Source organism: Mobula birostris, chromosome 20, assembly GCF_030028105.1.
Source record: "Mobula birostris isolate sMobBir1 chromosome 20, sMobBir1.hap1, whole genome shotgun sequence".
Lineage (NCBI taxonomy): Eukaryota > Metazoa > Chordata > Chondrichthyes > Myliobatiformes > Myliobatidae > Mobula > Mobula birostris.
In genome coordinates this window covers 36,312,459-36,336,850 of record NC_092389.1, presented here as the reverse complement: position 1 = coordinate 36,336,850, position 24,392 = coordinate 36,312,459, and the positions used below count along the sequence as shown (strand labels likewise).

Sequence of the window (24,392 nt, the reverse complement as noted above, 5' to 3'; positions counted from 1 at the left end):
TATTATTAGTATTTGCACTTTCTGTCTTCTGTTGTGCATTAGTTGTTTGTCTGCCTTTGTGTGTAATTTGTCATTGATTCGATTGTATTTTCAAATTCAAAATGTTTAATGTCATTTCTAGTACACAATGTAAAGGAGAATGAAGTAATTGTTACTCTGGATCTGATGCAGAACAAAAATAACTCAATAGGATAAAAAACAATAAACATAAATACATAACACATCTGATATGAATAGATTGATTGTATTCCTTATTCTACTGTGAATGCCTGCAAGAAAATTAATCTCAGTGTAGCACAAGTACATTGAAATTAAATTTACATTAAACTCAACACTCTGCTCCTAAGTCAAACAGAATTAGAGTGCATAAAACAGATTTACTGTACTGGAGTTCTCCATGGATGAGGGATTTCAGTGACAACATTAGACTGGAGAAGCTGGGCCTGTCTCCTTGGAACAAAAAGAATGGAAGGAAATTTAAATTGGTAACTTGGTGTATTATTGTCACATGTTCCAAGGTGAAGAAAGAAGAAAGGTAAGCAGACATCCCACCCTGCAAAATCTCATTTCAGGCAGGGAGCACCACCATTTCAGGGAGGTAGCACCCCACCCCCCCGCAACCCCATATCGCTCCCCCCCAGTCGACCTCCAAGGGTGTATGTAATACTTTGTTTAGTCATTTTGTCTAATCTGTAAACCAAGTTGAGTATATGCAGAAAATGTGACTGGGTGGGCACAGGAGTACATTCAGCCAGAGACTCATTCCACCGAGATGCAGCACTGAGCGTCATAGGAAGTCATTCCTGCCTGTGGCCATCAAACTTTACAACTCCTCCCTTGGAGGGGCAGACATCCTGAGCCAATAAACTGGTCCTGGACTTATTTCATAATTTACTGGCATAATTTACATATTACTATTTAACTATTTATGGTTCTATTACTATTTATTATTTATGGAGCAACTGTAATGAAAACCAATTTCCCCCGGGATTAATAAAGTATGACTATGACTATTAAAATATGTACTTACATCCCACATCATGAAGACCCTGGAGAGACTTGTTCTGGAGCTGCTCTGGCCAATGGTCAAGCCACACTTAGATCCCCTCCAGTTCGTCTACCAGCCTCGACTAGGAGTTGAGGATGCCATCGTCTTCCTGCTGAACCGTGTCTATGCCCACCTGGACAAGCCAGCGAGCACTGTGAGGGTCATGCTTTTTGACTTCTCCAGTGCGTTCAACACCATCCGCCCTGCTCTGCTGGGGGAGAAGCTGACAGCGATGCAGGTGGATGTTTCCCTGGTGTCATGGATTCTTGATTATCTGACTGGCAGACTACAGTATGTGTGCTTGCAACACTGTGTGTCCGACAGAGTGATCAGCAGCACTGGAGCTCCACAGGGGACTGTCTTGTCTCTCTTTCTCTTCACCATTTACACCTCGGACTTCAACTACTGCACAGAGTCTTGTCATCTTCAGAAGTTTTCGGATGACTCTGCCATAGTTGGATGCATCAGCAAGGGAGATGAGGCTGTGTACAGGGCTACGGTAGGAAACTTTGTCACATCGTGTGAGCAGAATTATCTGCAGCTTAATGTGAAAAAGACTAAGGAGCTGGTGGTAGACCTGAGGAGAGCTAAGGTACCGGTGACCCCTGTTTCCATCCAGGGGGTCAGTGTGGACATGGTGGAGGATTACAAATACCTGGGGATACGAATTGACAATAAACTGGACTGGTCAAAGAACACTGAGGCTGTCTACAAGGAGGGTCAGAGTCGTCTCTATTTCCTGAGGAGACTGGGGTCCCTTAACATCTGCCGGACGATGCTGAGGATGTTCTACGAGTCTGTGGAGGCCAGTGCTATCATGTTTGCTGTTGTGTGCTGGGGCAGCAAGCTGAGGGTGACAGACACCAACAGAATCAACAAACTTGAAGGCCAGTGATGTGGTGGGGATGGAACTGGACTCTCTGACGGTGGTGTCTGAAAAGAGGATGCTGTCTAAGTTGCATGCCATCTTGGTCAATGTCTCCCATCCACTACATAATGTACTGGGTGGGCACAGGAGTACATTCAGCCAGAGACTCATTCCACCGAGATGCAGCACTGAGCGTCATAGGAAGTCATTCCTGCCTGTGGCCATCAAACTTTACAACTCCTCCCTTGGAGGGTCAGACATCCTGAGCCAATAGGCTGGTCCTGGACATTTCATAATTTACTGGCATAATTTACATATTACTATTTAACTATTTATGGTTCTATTACTATTTATTATTTATGGAGCAACTGTAATGAAAACCAATTTCCCCCGGGATTAATAAAGTATGACTATGACTATATGAAATTATCATATTTATTCTATTACAACTTTAAGCATGGCTACAGGGAGTTTGGCCTCATCACGTAGGACATCAATAGTGTAGCTCCTTAGCAGCTAGCCAGCTAGTTTAAATAACGTTAGCTATGCTAATCAACGAATGACACCTGTTAAACTCACATCAACATGACTTTTACATTTTAACCCACCATGGGCAATAGAAAAGTCACCGTTGCAAACAGTGCAGCGAGCAACACTGTCATTCTTTTTGAGGTCGACTGTAAAGCCCGTCCACAGAGAAAACTGATAGGTCTACTTAGCAGGGGTCCCCAACATTTTTTGCACCGCAGACCGGTTTAATATTGACAATATTCTTGCGGACCGGCCGACAGTGGGGGGCGGGGGTGTTAATCACGACCGGAATATAGGTAATAAGTCAACTACAAGTCACTTATAAGTGGCTAATACACTCAACTTCATTTCTAAAAGGGTTTATCTAACGAATTTAATATTAAACACACAGCGCATATTTTCCTCGCATGAATATAGTGAGAAGTCAATTATAAGTCAATAGCATCATAACATTTTAAGTAACATTTGGATATTAAACACAGCGCATATATTCCTCGTATGAACATATAAAATCATTGTAACACACCAATATCGCTGAATCAGTGGGAGCCCTGGGCTTGTTTCCCTGCAACAAGATGGTGCCATGGAGGGGTGATGGGAGACAGCGATACTCGAAGGGGGTTCCTTATGTCCAGCCTATTCCACAATCTAGTTTTCGTTGCATTCATTGCAGAAAACTCCACTTCGCAGAGATATGTTGGAAATGGAAGCAACGTTTTCAGTGCTTCCGTGGCAATCTCAGGATATTCAGCCTTGACTTTGATCCAGAATGCCGGCAAGGATGTTATGTCAAACATACTTTTCAGCCCACCATCATTTGCAAGCTCAAGGAGTTGATCTTCTTCCCGCGCTGACATGGACGTTCACTCTCCCTCTCCTTCTCAAAAAAATCGATTTCCGGGATATTGCATATAATTTCCAGGCATCAGGGAGCAACTATCAATATGCGGGAGACTCCCAGAACTTCTGGGAGAGGTGGGATGCCTGGGTAAGGTACAGTAAGAAGTGTGTCCTGCATACTGTTCATAGAGATCAATTCATTTAACAGTGTATTGAGGTACAAGAAGGGAAAACCCCAAATGTACAAAAAGCGTAAATCGTGGGCACCCAGAGACTTTTTCCTGGGGCAGAAATGGCTAATATCAGGGGCCATAATTTTAAGGTATAGGATGGATGTCAGAAGTAGGTGTCTTACACAGACAGTTACACACACAGAATGCTGGAGGAACTCAGCAGGCCAGGCAGCATCTAAGGAAAAGAGTGAACAGTCAACCTTTTGGCTGAGACCCTTCATATTCTCGGCCTGAAATGACGACTGTTCACCCTCTTCCATAGAAGCTACCTGGCCCTGCTGAGTTCCTCCAGCATTCGGGTGTATTACTTTGGATTTCCAGCATCTGCGAATTTTCTGTTGTTTGCGATTACACAGAGTGGTAGATGCGTGGAACACACTGCTGGGGTGCTGGCAGAGGCAGGTACATTTAGGTACATTTAAGTGTACAAACATAAGACACAGATGAAGAATTAGGCCAATCGGCCCATCAAATCTGCTCTGGCAGTCCATAACGGCTGATGTATTATCCCCTCTCAATCTTATTCTGCTGCCTTTTGCCCATAACCTTTGACACCCTGACTAATCAAGAACCAATCAGCCTCTGCTTTAAATAATCCCAATGAACTGGCCTGCACCGCTGTCAGCGGCAACAAATTCCACAGATTCATCACCCTTCATCTCCATTCTAGAAGGATGTCCCTCTATTCTGAGGCTGTGTCCTCTGGTGGTAGACTTGCCCACTACAGGAATCATCCTCTCCACACCCGCTCCCTCTAGGCCTTCCAGCGTTCGATAGGTTTCAATGGGACAACCCGCCCTCCCCCCCCACCATTCCAGCAAGTACAACCCTAGAGCCATCAAATGTTCCTCATATTCCTTCATTCTCGCGCGCTTCTCCAATGCCAACCCATTTCTTATGAGGTAGAATGGAGCACTGTGTGGGAGGGAAGGATTAAATTGATCTCAGAGTAGGTTAAAAGGTTGGTACAACATTGTGGGCTGAAGGACCCATACTGTGCTGCAATGTTCAATGTTCTAAGACAACAGAAGAATGCAAAATAATGTCCTAATAAAAGGACATCATATTAAACTGATGGGCAAAAGATGTTGGATGACATTAGATCTTCAGTAACCAGTCTAACCACAACTGCTCAAGTGCACCCTCATGAATTTTCCACAACCAATATCAGGATCCTTCTATCTTGAATGACAACTACCACATATGTACAGCAGTACAATACAGTACGGGCCCTTCGGCCCACAATGTTGTACCAAACTTTTAACCTACTCTGAGATTAATCTAACCCTTCCCTTCCTCAAACCTCTCCATTTTGCTATCATCCATGTGTCTAAGAGTGTCTTAAATGTCAATAATGTATCTGCCTCTACCACCACCTCTTGTTCCAGAACCTAGCTCTTCCCTATACTTCCCTCAAATCACTCTTCCTCACCCTAGGAGAAAGTCTCTGGCTATCCACTCGATCTATGCCTCTAATCATCTTGTACACCTGTATAAAGTCACCTGTCATCTTTTTTCTATCAAAAGAGAAAAGTCCTTTCTCAGTCAATCTGCCTTCCTCTCTAATCCAGGCAATATTCGGGTAAATCTCTTCTGAACCCTCTCTAAAGCTTCCACATCCTTCCTATGATGAAGCGACTAGAAATGAATACAAACTGTTACGTATATGTGGGTTTTGACTAAAGAAGAGATGGTTGGAGTCGCTTCGCACTTTTGTGCCTGGGTATTTACTTGGTGCGTCAAAAAAAAATCAATCTTATAAAAAATCAAAAAAAGAATTCTACCAATATTTACAAAAGATATCTACCAGAATAGGTCCCCACTACTTCCAGTGTGAACTCCTGGCAGCTTGATCTCTTCCAGCTACTGACAGCAATCAGCTCTGTTATAATGGGGAGAAGAAATGAGGTATGAACGCAAGCTAGCTAGAAATATAAAGGAGGATAGCAAAAGTTTTTTTAGGTATGTGAAGAGAAGGAAGATAGTTAAGAACAATGTTGGGCCCTTGAAGAATGAATTGGGAGAAATTGTTATGGGAAACAGAGAAATGGCAGACGAATTTAATAAGCACTTTGGATCTGTCTTCACTAGAGAAGACACAAGCAATCTCCCAGATGTATGGATGGGCCAAGGACATAGGATAACAGAGGAACTGAAACAGATTGACATTAGGAAGGAAACGGTGATGAGTAGACTGATGGGACTGAAGGCCAACAAATCCCCAGGTCCAGATGGCCTGCATCCTAGGGTACTAAAGGAGGTGGCTCTGGAAATTGCGGATGCATTGGTGAGCATTTTCCAATGTTCCTTAGATTCAGGATCAGTTCCTGAGGATTGGCGAATGGCTAATGTTATCCCACTTTTTAAGAAAGGAGGGAGGGAGAAAACAGAGAACTATCGCCCTGTTAGCCTAACATCAGTAGTGGGGAAGATGCTAGAGTCCATTATTAGAGATGAAATAGCGGCATATCTCGATAGCAGTGATAGGATTGGGCCGAGCCAGCATGGGTTTACCAAGGGCAAATCATGCTTGACTAATCTATTGGAGTTTTTCGAAGATGTAACCAGGAAGATAGACATGGGAGATCCAGTGGATGTGGTGTACCTTGACTTTCAGAAGGCATTTGATAAGGTACCACATAGGAGATTGGTGGGTAAAATCAGAGATCATGGCATTGGGGGGAGGATATTGACATGGATAGAAAACTGGTTGGCAGATAGAAAGCAAAGGGTGGCAGTGAATGGGTGTTTCTCGGAATGGCAGGTGGTGACTAGTGGGGTGCCACAGGGCTTGGTATTGGGACCACAGCTGTTTACGATTTACATCAATGATTTAGAGGAAGGCATTGTGAATAACATCAGCAAGTTTGCCGATGATACTAAGCTGGGTGGCAATGTGACATGTGATGAGGATGTTAAGGGAATTCAAGGTGACATGGATAGGCTGGATGAGTGGGCAGAAACTTGGCAGATGGTGTTTAATGTGAATAAGTGTGAGGTTATTCACTTTGGGAGCAAGAACAGGAAGGCAGATTATTATCTGAACGGTGTGGAGTTAGGTAAGGGTGAAATACAAAGAGATCTAGGAATACTTGTTCATCAGTCTCTGAAGGTGAATGAGCAAGTGCAGTAGGCAGTGAAGAAGGCTAATGGAATGTTGGCCTTTATTACAAAGGGAATTGAGTACAAGAGCAAGGAAATCCTTTTGCATTTGTACAGGGCCCTGGTGAGACCACACCTGGAGTATTGTGTGCAGTTTTGGTCTCCAGGGTTAAGGAAGGACATCCTGGCTGTGGAGGAGGTGCAGCGTAGGTTCACTAGGTTAATTCCTGGGATGTCCAGACTGTCTTACGCAGAGAGGTTAGAGAGACTGGGCTTGTACACGCTGGAATTAAGGAGATTGAGGGGGGATCTGATTGAGACATATAAGATTATTAAGGGATTGGACAAGATAGAGGCAGGAAATATGTTCCAGATGCTGGGAAAGTCCAGTACCAGAGGGAATGGTTTAAGAATAAGGGGTAGGTCATTTAGGACAGAGTTGAGGAGGAACTTCTTCTCCCAGAGAGTTGTGGAGGTGTGGAACGCGCTGCCTCAGAAGGCAGTGGAGGCTAATTCTCCGGATGCTTTCAAAAAGGAGCTAGATAGGTATCTTATGGATAGGGAAATCAAGGGTTATGGGGACAAGGCAGGAACCGGGTATTGATAGTAGATGATCAGCCATGATCTCAGAATGGCGGTGCAGGCTCGAAGGGCCGAATGGTCTACTTCTGCACCTATTGTCTATAGACACGAGGACATACCATCTTTGATTCAGCAGAAAATCCTACAAAAGGTAGTGGATTCAGCCCGGTACATCATGGGTCAAACCCACTGAGAACATCGACATGAAACGCTGCCATAGAAAAGCAGCATCAATCATCAAAGATCCTCACCACCCACGCCATGCTCTTTTCTCACTACTGTCATCAGGTAGAAGGTAGAAGTACCTCAGGGCTCACAAGGGAATAACTACACTCAGTTACCTTTCTATAGCTTTGCTAAGTATGCCCGCAGAAAAAGAATCTCAGGATTGTATGTTCTCTGAAATAAATTTTACTTTGAACTTTGAATTAAAATATGATGCACCCACAATGTAGTTACAATCACACTACAAAATAAACAGAAGTAGCTACTTTAAATACAGTATACAAACAACATAAACATATTTTCACATCCCCGTTACCAAAGAGATGGAATATTCCACTGTGCATGGTGGGAAGGGCACCATAAAGCCAACCCTTTACAAGAATATACTTGGGGGGGAAAGACACTGAGGTGCGCACTCTCAGCACCTTAACAACAGAAAGACAAAGTAATGTCTGTATGTTTATAAATGCTATGTTTTTTATTGCACCTCTACATGCATGTACATTTGACAATGAACAAAGTTAATTCTCATCTATATTTCAAGAATAACTTCATTTGTCTATCACATGTACATTGAAACCTACACTTAAAATACATCAGATGAAAGCATTGCATTTCACTGTGTTTCAATGTACATGTAACAAATAAAGCTCATCTATTATCTGAAATGTGTCTTATGCATCAATGGTCAAAGTAGTCCGAGCATGTGCTGGGGGCATCTCGCAAGTGTCACCACATCTCCAGCACCATCAGAGCATGCCCATAACTTACTAACCCTACCAATTTCAGATTCCCTCATTGCAATTTCACCATCCAGTACAGATGTACTGTGGAGGGCATTCTGACTCCCTGCAACACCATCTGATATTGGGGGCTACCGCACAAAATCAAAGTAAACTACAGAGAGTTGTAAAATTAGTCAGCTCCATCATGGGTCTTAGCCTGCATAGTATCCAAGACATCTTTAAGGAACGCTGCCTCAGAAAGGCAGTATCCATCATTAAGGATTCCAGCCACCTAGGACATGCTCCCTTCTCATTGTTACCATCAGGAAGGAGGTACAGATGCCTGAACACACAATCAGTGATTCAGGAACAAAATTCAAAGTTCAAAGTAAAATTTACTATCAGAGTTAATGCATGCCATCACATACTATAAGACATAGAAACAGAAATAGGCCATTTGGCCCATCGAGTCTGTTCCGCCATTCAGTCGTGGCTGATCCTTTTTCTCCCTCTCCTCAGCCCCACTTCCTGGCCTTCTCCTCGTAATCATCAATACAGTGTCCAATCAGGAACCTACCAAGCTCTGCCTTAAACACACCCAACAACCTGGCCTCCATAGCTGCCTGCGGTAACAAATTCCACAAATTCACCGCCCTCTGGCTCAAGAAATTTCTCTGCAGCACTGTTTTAAATGGACCCCTCTCTATCCTGTGGCTGTGCCCTCCTGTCCTAGAGTCCCCCACCATGGGAAACATCCTTTCCATATCTACTGTCTAGGCCAGGGGTCGGCAACCTTTTTGCCTCTGTGGGCCAGATCACATATTAGTGAGCTGACAGTAGGCCAGATAAATGCCATAAGGAACTTGAAATATGGGAATTATCCATTTAAATACATCTAGTTATGTTTTGCCTCAAATTAATGAATAACGCATGCTAGAAAATCATTTGTGCTTAACCAAGGATGCCAATTAGTAATCAAAGAACTCAGTTTAGTTGCAATTTATTCCAATCAAGGCATCTTTTGAATCTATTAAAAGGACACAAAGAATCCTTAAACATAAAACGTATGAACATGATGCAGTCAATGGTGGTAAATTAAGTGTAATAAAAAAGAACATTTTAATGCAAACAGTGGATAAATCAATCTGAAACTTGATGCTGTTTGTTGCTTGAAACTTCTCAATACTGGGTGTCAGATTTGTTGATGCCAAGAGCGAAACATCATCCAGATGGGCATTAGTCAATCTTGTTCTCAAGTGGTTCTTGGTGTGCTTCATTATTGAAAATAATTGCTCACACAGATAAGTGCTGCCAAACAATGATGCCATCTTTTTTGCATGGTCCACTAAGTTAGGAGAGATGAATATATTTTCTATGGAAGTCAAGCACTGACACACCTTCAGAGTGAAATTTCAATCTCAGTATGTCGTCACACTGCATCTCAATCAATTCCATTTGAAGAATTTCTGATGCAGTGTCCACTTCCACATCAAATGGAGTAGCAAACAGCTTGAACTCATTTGCATGCAAGCGAAAATCAGCAAAACGAGATGAAAACTCTTTTCTCAATTCTTGGACCATATTCACAAGACTGCCTAGATCTTGTGCTTTACTTTTTTGACATTTCTTCAAGTTGCCGTGTGATCGTTCTTGCTGACAGGCTGATAGATGCAAATAAAGATTTCTTTTCAGGGCAAACAATATCCACCACTGCCAGTAAACATTCTTTGACAAACTCTTCATCTGTAAAAGGCTTTATCTTTTCTACAATACGTTTTGAGACTTCGTAGCTGGCACAGGTATTTCCTTCATTTTCACTGCTTTTCTTGGGAAAAAAAAGATGTTTGCTTTCCAAAGCTAGCCTTCATTTGCTCAACTTCATCTTTCCTTGCTTGCCCAGTAAACTTGTTAAAATTTCCACTATGGCGGGTCTCGTAATGTCGCCTGATATTTGCCACCTTCTTCACAGCAATATTTTCCAGGCAAATGAGACAAACTGGTTTCCCATCTTGCTCAATGAAGAAGTAATCGAGTGTCCAAGTGTCTTGGAAATTTCGGCACTCAGTGTCTACCTTCCTGCGTTTTGCGTTCATTGCCATTGGAATTTTTTTCTTCGATTTTATTTCGAAACGCGAGTTATTCAACAAGTATCATAGCACATGTAAATATCTGGATATTTAGCGTGGATTTCTTGTTAAAACACCATGACGCTGTTTCTGTTTACAAATTTGAATGATCCCATCTGAAAACCTGCGCGTGCATGGAGAGTATCTAATACATATTAATAAGGTAGTCTGCCTTCCTGTCATTCGTATATGACCAATGTTTGGTTTGGAAGAAAACAGAACCTGGGGCCAGTGTAACAAGACGCCATGCATGTCCATCAATGTGGTCATGCGAAACACTCAGAATAAGGAAAAATCGCTCACGGGCTGGATAAGCATAGTTTCCCTAATATTTGCTCGTGGGCCAGTCAAAATACCTTCACGGGCTGGAATATGCTGCCTACCCCTGGTCTAGGCCTTTCAACATTCCAAAGGTTTCAGTGAGATTCCCCTCCCTCATCCTTCTAAGTTCCAGCGAGTACAGAGCCAGAGCCATCAAACTTCCCTCGTAAAATAACCCTTTCATTCCCAGAATCATCCTTCTGAACCCTCTCCAATGCCAGCACATCATTTCATAGATGAGGGGCCCAAAACTGTTCACAATACTCAAGGTGAGACCTCAGCACCACATCTGCTCTTGTATTCCAGACCTCTTCAAATGTATACCAACACTGCATTTGCCTTCCTCAGCACCAACTCAAACCTGCAAGTTAACCTTTAGGGTGTTCTCCGCAAAGACTCCCAAGTCCCTTTGCATCTCAGATTTTTTGAATTTTCTAGCTTGCTTTCATATTTCAACTTTTCCTTCCTAATGATTCTTTTACTTTCTCTCTGTAGGTTTTTAAAAAGCTTTCCAATCCTCTGTCTACTCACTAATTTTTGCTTTGCTGTATGTCCTCTCTTTTGCTTTTACATTAGCTTTGACCTCCCTTGTAAGCCATGGTTATACTATATTGGCATTTGAGTATTTCTTTGCTTTTGAAATACATCTATCCTGCGCCTTCCTCATTTTTCCCAAAAACTCACACCAATGCTGCTCTGCTGACATCCCTGCCAGCAGCTCCTTCCAATTTACTTTGACCAACTCCTCTTACATACCACTGTCATTTTCTTAATCCACTGCTACGTCAGACTTCACTTCCTCCCTATCAAGTTTCAAGCTGAACCCAATCATATTGTGATCACTGTCGCTTCGGGGTTCTTCTACCTTCAGCTCCCTGATCACCTCCGCTTAATTACATAACACCCAAACCAGTATAGCTGATCTCCTAGTAGGCTCAATGACAAACTGCTCTAAAAAGCCATCTCGTAGACATTCAACAAACTCACTCTCGAGATCCATTACCAACCTGATTCTCCCAATCAACCTGCATGTTGACATTTTCCCATGACTATCATAACATTGCCCTTTTGACACGCCATTGTACTTACCATTGTAATCTGTGGTCCACATCTCAGCTACTGTTGGGAAGCCTGTATATAACTGCCATGAGGGTCATTTTACCGTCGCAGTTTCTTAACTCAACCCACAAGGATTCAACGTCTTCTGATCCTATGTCATATCTTTCTACTGGTTTGATGCTATTCTTCACCAGCAGAACTACACCATCCCCTCTACCTACCTTCCTATCCCTCTGATACAACATGTACCTTTGGCTATTCTGCTCCCAACTACAACCATCCTTTAACCACAATTCAGTGATGGCCACAACATCATACCGGACAATTTGTAATAGTGCAACTAGATCATCCACCTAAATTCTTATACTCCGTGCTTTGAGATACAACACTTTAAGAGTACTGTATTCGCTACCCTTCTTGATTCTGCATCCCTAATGCACTGGTACTCACTGTGATAGCTACAATTTTGTCCCATCATCTGCCTGCCCTATCTTAAGTCTGACAGCATGCAACCTTTGCTTTTTTTTTTTTACCATCCTTCTTACCCTGAGTCCCTTCACTCCAGTTCCACCCCATCAGATTAGATAAAAACCTCCCCAACAGCTCTAACAAATCTGCCCGCGAGAATATTGGTCCCCCTTGGGTTCAAGTGCAACCCATCACTTTTGAACAAGTCATACCTTCCCCCAGGAGATCCCAATGATCCAAGAACCTGAAGCCCTGCCCCACTGCACCAGCATCTCAGCCACACATTAATCTGCCAAATCATCCTTTTTCTACCCTTACTGCTGCATGACGCTGGCTAGCTTTCTGCCAGGCTCTCTAAATTCTCTTTTCAGGACCTCTTTGCCTTTCCTTCCTATGTCACTGGTACCAATATGTACCAAGACATCTGGCTGCTCTCCCACCCTCTCCAAGATGTTATGGATGCGATCTGAGACGTCCCTGACCCTGGCACCTGGGAGGCAACATACCATTCGGGTATCCCATTCACGTCCACAGAACCTCCTGTCTGTTCCACTGACTAATGACTTCCCTATCACTACCACAACCCTCTTCTCCCTCTTTCCCTTCTGCATCACAGACCCATGCTCTGTACCAGTACTCTGCCGTGGCATTCCTCAAGGAGGCCATACCCCACAACAGTATCCAAAACAGTATACTTACTTTTGAGGGGAATAGCCACAGGGGTGCTCTGCACTAACTGCCTATTCACATTTACATTCCTCCTGACAATCACCCAGCTACTCACCTCCTGCGACTTAGGGGTGACTACTTCCCTGTAACTCTGATCAATTATCTCCCCACTCTCCTGTACAAGCTGAAGGACATTCAGCTGCTGCTCCAGATCCTTAACATAGTCTCAAGGTGCTGTAGCTACACGTATTTCACGCAGATTTAGTTCCCTGGGAGATTCTGGGTCTCCCAGGACTCCGATATCCGGTATGGAGAACACACAACAGCCAGGTACAGCAAGAGAGAAAAAAGGGAACCTTAACAGAAGATAACCCAGAGCCAATGCTTCTTTGAGCCAAAGCCTGACACTTCTACTCTCATCACTGGCCTGCTCTGCCCCAACAATGGCCATCCCTTTTTTACTTTTAAACTGCGAGAAACCTTGTTGCTATGGCCTGCTCCTGCCACTGATTGTGCCACCAGAATGACCCTGAATGCCACGAAGCTCTCCTTTTAAACAAGCATTGCTGATCTGTGACAAACCTCGTCGCTGTGGCCTGCTCCTGCCGCTGATGGGCCACCGCAATACAACCTGAGAATCTTTTTCTGTGAGCATATAGAACAGTGACTGTAAACAGGGTCAGTGCACAACACACTGTGCAAATGCAGATATGAATAAATAGCAATAAATAATAAGCATGAAATAACAACATAAAAGAGTCCTTAAATGAGTGTAGTTATCTCCTTTTGTTCAAAAGCCTGATGGTTGAGAGGTAGTAGCTGTTCCTGAACCTGGTGGTATAACAGCTTCTTCCCCTCTGTCATCCGGTTTCTGAATGGACATTGAACCCATGAACACTACCACACTACTTTGCAAAATTTCTGTTTTTGTATTACTTATTTAATTTAACTATTTAATATACATACAGTGCCTATAAAAACTATTCACCCCCCTTGGAAGTTTTCATGTTTTAGTTTACAACATTGAATCACAGTGGATTTAAGTTGGCTTTCTTGACACTGATCAACAGAGCAAGACAAAGTGAAAGCAGATTTCTACAAAGTGATCTAAATCAATTACAAATATAAAACACAAAATAATTGATTGCACAAGTATTCACCCCCTTCAAATCAGTATTTAGTAGAGTAGATGCACCTTTGGTGGCAATAATAGCCTTGAGTCTGTGTGAATAGGTCTCTATCAGCTGAGCACATCTGGACACTGCAATTTTTCCCCATTCTTCTTTTAAAAAACTGCACAAGCTCAGTTAGATTGCATGGGGATCATGAGTGAACATCCCTTTTCAAGTTCAGTCACAAATTTTCAATTGGATTGAGGTCTGGACTCCGACTTGGCCACTCTAGGACATTAACTTTGTTGCTTTTAAGCCATTCCTGTGTAGCTTTGGCTTTATGCTTGGGGTTGTTGTCTTGCTAGAAAACAAATCTTCTCCCAAGTCGCAGTTCTCTTGCAGACTGCATCAGGTTTTCCACCAGGATTTCCCTGTATTTTGCTGCATTCATTTTACCAGCACCTTCACAAACCTTCCAGACCCTGCAGCAGTGAAGCATCCCCACAAAATGATGCAGCCACCACCACCTTTTACGTTAAGGATGGTGTGTGTTTGGCTTACACCATATATAGAAACAGAAAATCAACAGCACATTACAGCCCTCAGGCCCACAGTGTTGTGCCGACCGTGTAACCTACTCTAGAAACTGCCTAGAACTTCCCTACCGCACAGCCCTCTATTTTTCTAAGCTCCATGTCCCTATCTAACAGTCTCCTCAAAGGCTTTTATATTCTATTCCCTTTGAACTGTATGTTATTTCCCTTAAGTGTGTTGGACACTTTACACCCTGGTTCGAAGAAACGTTGTCTCATTTCTACATACATTATATATGTTATATACATTTATGCAGTTAAACGACCATAAAGTTCACTTGATTGCAGTTGAAAAGAACACTGGCAGGGATGGCAGCAGAGCAGCAATGGCTGGAATTTCTGAAAGAAATTCGGAAAGAACAGGATATATACATCCCAAAGAGGAAGAAGTATTCTAAAGGAAATATGAAACAACTGTGTCTAACAAGAAGAGTCATAGCCAGCATAAAAGCCGGAGAGGGCACCTAATAAAGGAAAAATTAGTGGGAAGTTAGAGGATTGGGAAGCTTTTAAAAAGCAACACAAGGCAACTAAAAAAGTCAATCAGAAGGTAAAGATGGAATACAAAAGTAAGCCAGCCAATAATATTGAGGAGGATACTAAATATTTCTTCAGATACATAAAGTGTAAAAGAGAGGTGAGAGTGGATATCGAGCTGCTGGAAAACAATGCTGAAGAAGTAGTAATAGGGGATGAACTGAATAAATGTTTTGCATGTCTTCACTGTTCATGTTGTGTAGTTGGATGTTCAGAAGGCCTTTGACAAGGTGCCACACATAAGGCTGCTTAACAAGCTACGAGCATGTATATGACAGGAACGACCCTAGCATGACCAAGAACATAGAAATCTATCTCACATTACAGGACCTTTGGCCCACAATGTTGTGCTGACCATGTAACCTACTCTTGAAACTGCCTACTATTTCCCTACTGCAGAGCCCTCTATTTTTCTAAACTCCATTTATCCCTCAAAAGACCCTATTGTATCCACCTCCACAACCATCGCTGGCAGTGCATTCCACGCACCCACCACTCTCTGTGTAGAACAACTTAGTTCTGTCATCCGCCTTGTACCTACTTCCAAGCACCTTAAAACTATGCCCCCTCGTGTTAGCCATTTCAGCCCTGGGAAAAAGCCTCTGGCTATCCACACGATCAATGCCTCTCATCATCTTATATTTCTCCCTCACCAGTCCCCTTCTTGCACGGTCACTCAGTTTTTGAGGATGGCCCGCTCTAGGCAGATTTACAGCTGTGCCATACTCTTTCCATTTCTTGATGATAGACTTAACTGTACTCCAAGGGATATTCAGCGACTTGGAAATTTTCCTGTATCAATTTCCTGACTTGTGCTTTTCTATAAACTTTTTGCGGAGTTGCTTCAAGTGTTCTTTTGTCTTCGTGCTATAGCTCCTGTTAAGATACTGACTCACCAGCAGTTGGACCTTCCAGATACAGGTGTATTTTTACTACAATAAATTGAAACACCTTGATTGCACACCGCGATCTCCATTTAACTAATTATGTGACTTCTAAAACCAATTGGCTGCACCAGTGATGATTTGATGTGGCATACTAAAAAGGGTGAATACTTATGCAATCAATTATCTTGTGTTTTATATTTGTAATTAATTTAAATCACTTTATAGAGATCTGTTTTCCCTCTGAAACAAAAGTGTCTTTTTCTATTGATCAGTGTCAAAAAAACCAGACTAAATCCACTGTGATTCAATATTCTAAAACAATAAAACATGAAGACTTCCAAGGGGAGAATAGTTTTTATAGGCCCTGTATATATACTTACTGTAATTCAGTTTTTCTTTGCAATATTTATCACATATTGCACTGTACTGCTGCCACAAAGTTAACAAATTTCATGACATATGCCTGTGATATTAAAACCGATTCTGATTCTGAGGTCATGATTTGTTCTTACTGCTACCATCAGGAAGCGGGTACAGGAGCCGTAGAACACACACCACCAGGTTCAGGAACAGTTATTACCCTTCAGCCACCAGGCTCTTGAACCAGAGGGGATGACTTCAACTCAATTTCACTTACCCCAACATTGAACTTTTCCTGCAACCCATGAACTCACTTTTAAGGACTATACAACTCATATTCTTAATATTTATTGCTCATTTATTTTTTATTTTTTCTTTTATTTCATATTTGCACAGCTTATTGTGGTTTGCACACTGGCTGTTTGTCCATTTCTGTCGTGTGCAGGTCTTCAATGAAGGGACTGTTCCATGTTGTATCCCAATAAAAAATTACGATGACATATAGGTACTTTAGTAATAAATTCTGAGGAGCCGAACTGAAACAAAGTGATGCTGCTGATGTGTCAGGAGAGGAAGTTACTGGCTTACCTTCAGGGTGTAACCCACTAGGCTGTTCCAGTGGCAGAGAGAGAACACGCGAAGTTGTGAAAACCTGTGTGTAAAAAAGCAGATCAATCAGTTGGCAACTTCTCTCTCTGTTCCCTACCTCTATAGTAGGAAAGGAACCTGAATTCGGAGAACCAATAACTATCTGCACATTAAACTCATTTCACCGCACGTTTCTTATCAACTTGGGTAGCACGGCCAGACATAGGAGCAGAATTAGGCCATTCTGCCATTTATTTTCCCTTTCAATCCTGCTGTCTCTCTGTGACCTTTGATGCCTTTACTAGTTAAGTACCCATGAACCTCTGCTTTAAATATACCCAATAAATTGGCTTCCACAGCTTATAACAGTGGGATAGAAGCTGTCCTTGAGCTTGGTTGTACGTGTTTCCAGGTCTTTGCATCTTCTGCCCAATGGGAAAGGGAAGAAGAGAGAATGTCCAGTGGGGGGGGGGGGGGGGGGAGGTTTGGTCATTGATTATGCTGGCCGCTGTATCAAATCAGCGAGTCCATTGAGGGAGGCTGGTTTCCATGATGTGCTGGGCTGCATCCCGAAGACATGGAGGTTGGTGGGGTGATTAGCCAATGTATGTAGGCAAGTGTGGAATCTTGGGCAGGGAGAATCAAAAAATGGATCTGCAAGGACTCAGTGGGCCAAACGACCTTTGCTATTGTCTCTCTTTCAGAGGTAGAATCCAGGTAAGAGGGTTGACAGGAATAAGGGGAGAATAAAACAGGATTAGTGAAAATAGGTGCAGACTCAGTGGGCCATAGGACTATGTTTAAAATACCGTATGAATGTTTGATGGCTCTGGGTCGGTACTCACTGGAGTTTAGAAGAATGGGGGGGATCTAACTGAAACTTAACAAATATGAAAGCCCTACATAGAGTGGATGTGAGAGGATGTTTCCTATAGTGGGGGAGTCTAGGCCTCAGAATAGAAGGATGTCCATTTAAAACATTGTTTTGCAGCAGCAGCACAATGCCAATACATAATAAATTACAATATGAAATACATACTGTACATAAAACAAATTAAATTAAATAAGTAATGGAAAAAGGGAGCAAAGAAAAAAGAAAAAAATAGTGAGTTTGTGTTCAGGGTCCATTCAGAATTTGGATAGCAGAGAAGAAGCTGTTCCTGAAACATCGAATATGTGTCTTCAGGCTCCTGTACCTCCTCCCTGATGGTAGGAATGAGAAGAAGGCATGTCCTGGGTGATGGGGGTCCTAAGTGACTGATGCCGCATTGCCTTTTAAAGACGTCCTCGATGCCCTCCTGGGGCATGACTCGATTCCTCTGCAGACTTGCAGTTCTTGTCCTCAAGTTTAAGTCCATTCAGAGACAGACCATTTCATCTCTCTTCACGGTACATCAGAGCCCTCATTTATGTCCCCCAGCTGAAAATACATCAGCTCTGACAACCCCAACCAATCATGTTGAAACCACTAATGACAACACTTTTGCCTTAACAAACCTGTTCTCTGTCAGCCAGCTTAAGGTGTTCTGGATTTTTTGCTGAACCGGAGGCTGCAATTTATTTCCAGGCCTGGCCCAGCAACGAGAGATGGTAACCTTGCGCCACAGTGTGGGGGTTTCAGCAGCTGCGTTCCATAGCTGACACACTCGAGCCATTCTGTTTCAAAATGCAGGATCAAAGATCAGATCAAAAGAACACCTCAGCCAAAAGATAGAGATTAGCTTTAACTGTCACACGTAAATCCAAATGCATTGAAACAACCAACACAGTCCAAAGAAAATGTGTGGCCTACAAATGTCGCACACTTCCAGTGCCAACAGAGCATGCCCATAACTTACTAACTCTAACCCGTACACCTTTGGGATGTGGGAGGGAAGTGGAACACCCAGAGGAAACACACATTCACACGGAGAATGTACAAACTGCTTGCAGGCAGTGGTGGGGATCGAATCCCCATTGCTGGCGCTGTAAAGCACTGTGCTAACCACGCTACCATGCCGTGTATGTCCAGTCTGTAACTCTCAGGATGCAGCAGAGGCATTCTTGTTCTATCCAACTGTATGAAACAGAAATTTAAAGTCACCATCCCACCTCCAACTTCGAGCCCTCTCACGATCCTCCCACCTACCAAATCCAGAGTACTCCCAAGTTCATTGACGGTACAGAACACCCAAAGGGTTAATTAACTAGTATAAACCTGGAGCACCACACACCAAGTGCTGGAGGAACTCAGCAGGTCAGGAAACATCTATGGAAATGAACACATTTGATGCTTTGGGCTAAGACCCTTCATCAGGACTGAAAAGGAAGGGGGAAGATGCCAGAATAAAAAGGTGGCAGGGAAAGAAAGGAGGACAAGCTAGAAGGTAATAGATGAAGCCAGGTGGGTGGGAAAGCTGAAGGACTGGAGAAGCAGGAATCTGATAGGAGAGGACAGTGGACCATAGGAGAAAGGGAAGGAGGAGGTGATAGGTAGGTGAGAAGAGGTAAGGGGCCAGAGTGGGGTCTCGAAGAGGGAAGGGAGTGGGGAAAAGAAAAAAATGTGAAAAAAGAAGTTACCCGAAGGAGTAATTGATGCTCATGCCATCAGGTTGGAGGCTCCTAGACCTCCTCCACCCTGAGAGTGGCCTCATTGTGGCACACGTCAGAACAGGAATAGGGATAGGAATTAAAATGGTTGGTCACCAGGAATTTCTGCTTTGGCGAATGAAGTGAGGTCCCCAATGTATACTGTAGCTGAGTGGTGGAATCAAAGGGGAGCTAATGGGAGTGCAGGGAGAATGAAATAGGATTGGTTGTGGGATTGGCATCAATGGGTGTTTAATAATTAGCACAGACATTGGGACAAAATTCCTGTCCTTGTCTAAATTCTGTACTCATCACCATCCACCTCCCATCCACCCCACCCTCCCCTCCATCTCCAAATCCCACTTTCATCAGCCCTACACTCACATGCCACTAGTCACCACACATGTGCGTCAATACCTCAACGCAGAACATAGAACAGTATATCACAGTACAGACCCTTTGGCCCACAATGGTGTGCTAAACTTTTAACCCACTAAGATCAATCTAACCCTTCCCTCCCACATAGTGCTCCATTTCTCAGTCATCCATGTACCTAAGAGTTGAGAGTCGAGTCATATAACACTACAGCACAGAAATAGGCCATTCAGCCCATCTAGTCCATGCCAAACTAATCTGCCTAGTCCATTGACCTGCACCCGGACCATAACCATCCATGTACCTATCCAAATTTCTCTTAGGCGTTGAATTTGAACCCACATCTACCACTTGCACTGGCAGTTTGTTCCACACTTTCACCACCTTCTATGTGAAGTTCCCCCTCATGTTCCCCTTAAACATTTCACCTTTCACTCTTAACCTCTAGTTCTAGTCTCACCCAACCTCAGTGCAATGTGCCTGCTTACAAATTACCCCATCTATACCACTCATAATTTTATATACCTCTATCAAGTCTCCCCTCATTCTCCTACACTTTAGAGAATAAGGTCCTGACCTGTTCAACCTTTCCCCATAACTCAGGTCCTCAAGTCCTGACAACATCCTTGCAAATTTTCTCTACACTCTAAATATTTCTAATGTATCTGCCTCTACCACCCACCCATATATCCATGCATCTACCACTCTCCAAGTAAAAAGCCTACCTCTGAAATACCCCTATACTTCCTTCCAATCACTTTAAAACTACACCATTTCATATTCACCATTTGGCCCTGAGAAAAGGTCTCTGGCTGTCCACTCAATTTACGCCTCTTATCATCTTATACACCTCTATCAAGTCACCTCTCATCCTCCTTCACTCCAAGAGAAAAGCCCTAGTTCACTCAGTCTATCCTTATAAGACATGCTCTCTAATCTCGGCAGCAACCTAGTAAATCTCCTCTGCACCCTCTCCCACCTTGGCCCCTCACCTGCAGAGAAATGGTACAGCTCCTCTGGATGACACCACGGAACGGAAGATATGAACCAACACTTCAATCGGAAGCTGTTGACCCCACCAGTCGACTTCCTCTTCTTTCTGGTCCTCTGGTTCTGGATCTGTTGCTTTGTGCTGACCTTCAGCACGTTCGGAGCTGGTGCCCCTCATCTTCGTTTTGGGCAGAGAGAGATTCACCGCACGGGCATTAGGCGTCTTGTTCAGCCGGCAGTTGTTTCTCTTGCCACTTGACTTTCTGGGCCTGAGCCTCCTCTGCCCATTGCCCCCATTGGAAGTCATCAGGAGCCTGTCACTGTTGGTCTCATGGACTGTATCATTAGTGCCATTGCACCGCCTTGTCCGCACCATCTACTTCGCTGGCTTGGTTGTCACCCAGCTGCGTGTTCCACCCCGACTTTCCACACTCCCTTCCCGTTTGCGAGATGCCTGCCTGGAGGTGTACAGAGACAAACAGCCTCCTGTCAGGGTGTCCCCTCTCAGTCTTCCTCGTGAAATAATTTGGCTTATCCAACAGCAAAAGCACAAAGAGGGAACGTCACAGTGTCACTAGAGAAAGAAAAAAAAATCATCATTTCACTGTTTGCTGACTGAAATCTCACCCGTGGCAGTGAGGTAAAATAGTATATAGAACAGGCCCTTCGGCCCACAGTATCTGTACCAACTACGATGCTGTTGCAGTGAGCGTCCATCATCGAAAGCCACTCCCCTGTGGTAGCCAGCGACTGGCCCATTTAAGAAGCATCGCAGTCCATCTCACTAGCTGCTGTTTAGCTGATGAGACCACGGCATCACTGGAGTTCACATCTAGCACATGGAAAGCAACCGCTCTCCTTTTGCTCTGTGGGTCACTGTGACCCAAATCACAGATGATGCCACAGAAAGTGGAAGTTTGCTGCAGGAAGAGAGGGCCTTGCGCACAAGCAGTAGTAACAGAGTATAACTTGAAGGGTTTACTGAATGTTTAGTGCGTCTTACCTGGCAGATGACCAGGCTGGCTTAAGCTGACAGGAAGGCAACAGTAACTGAAATAACCACGCGTTACAACAGTGGTGTGCTGAAGAGTGTCTCCGAACACACAGCTCGTTGAACCTCAAAGTGGATGTACTATAGCAACAGAAGACCACACACGTACAGAAACACACTTCGTATATTTGGATGCCACAGTGGCGTAGCGGTTAGTGCAAAGCAATGGCAGCTCAGGGTGTCGGAGTTTCAAGTTCAAATCCAGCATCATCCATACGCAATCTCTGTACGTCCCACACGTGGAATGTGTGGGTTTTCCCTGAGTGTCCTTCCTCAGTCCAAAGACATACTGTGTAGGTTAAATGGTCATTGTAAATTGTCAAGTGATTAGTTTAGGGTTAAATTGGGATTGTGGGGGTTACTGAGGCGGTCGGCTTGAAGGGCCGATTCCACACCATCAGCAAAAGAGCTCCCAACCACTAAAGAATTTACTGGATACACAAGAAACAACGGGTGCTGGAATCTGGAGCAACAAACAATCTGCTGGAGAAACTTGGCAGGTCAAGCAGCATCCCAGTGGGGAGAGGAGTGGTAAGGAATCGGTGATGTCTCCACCCAATTCCTCACCAGTCCCCTAGCCACAGATACCGTTCAACCAGCAGACTGCTGCACACAGCACTGTTGTAACACGTGGTTATTTGAGTTACTATTGCCTCACAGTCAGTTTGAACCAGTCTGCCATTCTCCTCTGACCTCTATCATTAACAAGGCATTTTCACTCACAGAACTGCCACTCACTGTATGTTATTTGGTTTTTCACACCATTCTCTGTAAACTCTAGAGAATGCTGTATGTGAAAATCTCAGGAGATCAACAGTTTCTAAGATACTCAAACCACCCCATCTGACAACAACAATCATTCCACGGTCAAAGTCACTTTGATCACATTTCTTCCCCCACTCTGATGTTTGGTCTGAACAACAACTGAATGTCTTGACCATGTCTGCGCACTTTCATTCATTGAGTTGTTGTCACAGGATTGGCCGAGTAGATATTAGCATTGATGTGCAGGTGTACAGGTGTACCTGATAAAGTGGCCACTGAGTGTCATAATGAGAACAAAAGAGATAAGATGATGGTGAGGCCTAATTTGGAGTATTGTGTGCAGTTCTGGTCACCTACCTACAGGAAAGATATCAACAAGATTGAAAGAATCAGGGAAAATTTGCTGGCACTTGAGGATCTGATTTATAAGGAAAGATTGAATAGGTTACAGCTTTATTTCCTACAGTGTAAGAGAATGAAAGGAGATTTGATAGAAGTATACAAAATTACTTCTCAGTCACCTTCTCAGAGTCAGCGGCTGCTTCATACACCTTTGCCTCTGCTAAGGCAGTCTCAGCTTCACACTCCCCCTTGAACACACTCAATGTAGCTCCTACATGAGCTTTTCCTATCAGCATTTCAACTTCACATTTAGCATGAGCTGCTCTCATTCTTGCTTCTTCAGCCTCGCTGGTTTGGCTTGAGCAGCAGCTATGCTAATTGTGATTTTGTCTGAACGTTGCGAAGACATGATAGACGCGCCACATTCTGACCTGATCCAGTGCTCGGTGATTGACGTTGCTGGGGTTGGAAGCTGACACTGTAGCATACGGCTTTCAGACACGTCTCCAGTCTGTGGCAATGGCTTTGAAGATGTATTATATTTTCACTCTACTGCCCTTGCAGTGCCATGTGTGCAAAGTTGGGCAAAGCTGACTTAGACAGTGATGAGTCCACATATAACCAGAATCAGTCATGCTTTGTCATCACAACAGCCAATGCAGCTTATGAAACAATATGTCCAAATGCACTTTGGCGATGAAAAAGTCAGTGCTCCAGCTCTACAGGTAGAAGCTGTTCACACCATTCAGCCAACCTTTCACTTAGTCCAGGGATTGACAGTCATGGTCGAAACCCGCAACACCCCCTTCTACAGTTTCAACACAGCACAGAGTTGCTACTGATGCTAATCTCATCTGCACAGGCATGGACAGGCTGAGCTTCAATCCATCCAAGGACACACGTTCAGCAAACCAGTCTCCACAATATCCTCATTCAGGAGCTGCAGGTGCATTAGATTTGGCTTGGTATCTGGCTTGTTAAGACCTAATCATTGCAGGACTAAAAGTGAAAAAGGATCTAGCCGAGAGAAATCATCAGCAGCAGAACATTACATTCACAATGACCATAGGATTGATTTCGACAGCACAGAACTGCTGTGCCACGCCAGTGGCTTTGAGGCCACCTGGTGAAGGAAGCCTCTGAGGTAGAATGAGAGAAAAACAATTTTAACAAAGATGAAGGTCAAAAATCACTAAGCAATTACCATCAACGGATTACTTGCAATACCAGAGGAAACAACACACTGGACCATCGCTACACCACCATCAAGAATGCCTACCGTGCTATTCCATGCCCTCACTTTGGGCAGCCTGATCATCTGGATATACTTTTAGTCCCTGAGTTTCGGCAGAGACTGAAAACTGCAGCACCAGCAGGAAGGACGAAGAAGGTATGGACAAGGGAAGCACAGGGGGCAGCTACAGGAC

General features: G+C 43.7%; 1 pseudogene; it reads right to left on the bottom strand.

Annotated features, from left to right (window-relative positions):
* The window catches only part of LOC140184951 (F-box/LRR-repeat protein 6-like), a 55,645-nt pseudogene extending 32,351 nt beyond the window's left edge, over positions 1-23,294 (bottom strand).
* Positions 23,295-24,392: the final 1,098 nt, after the last annotated feature.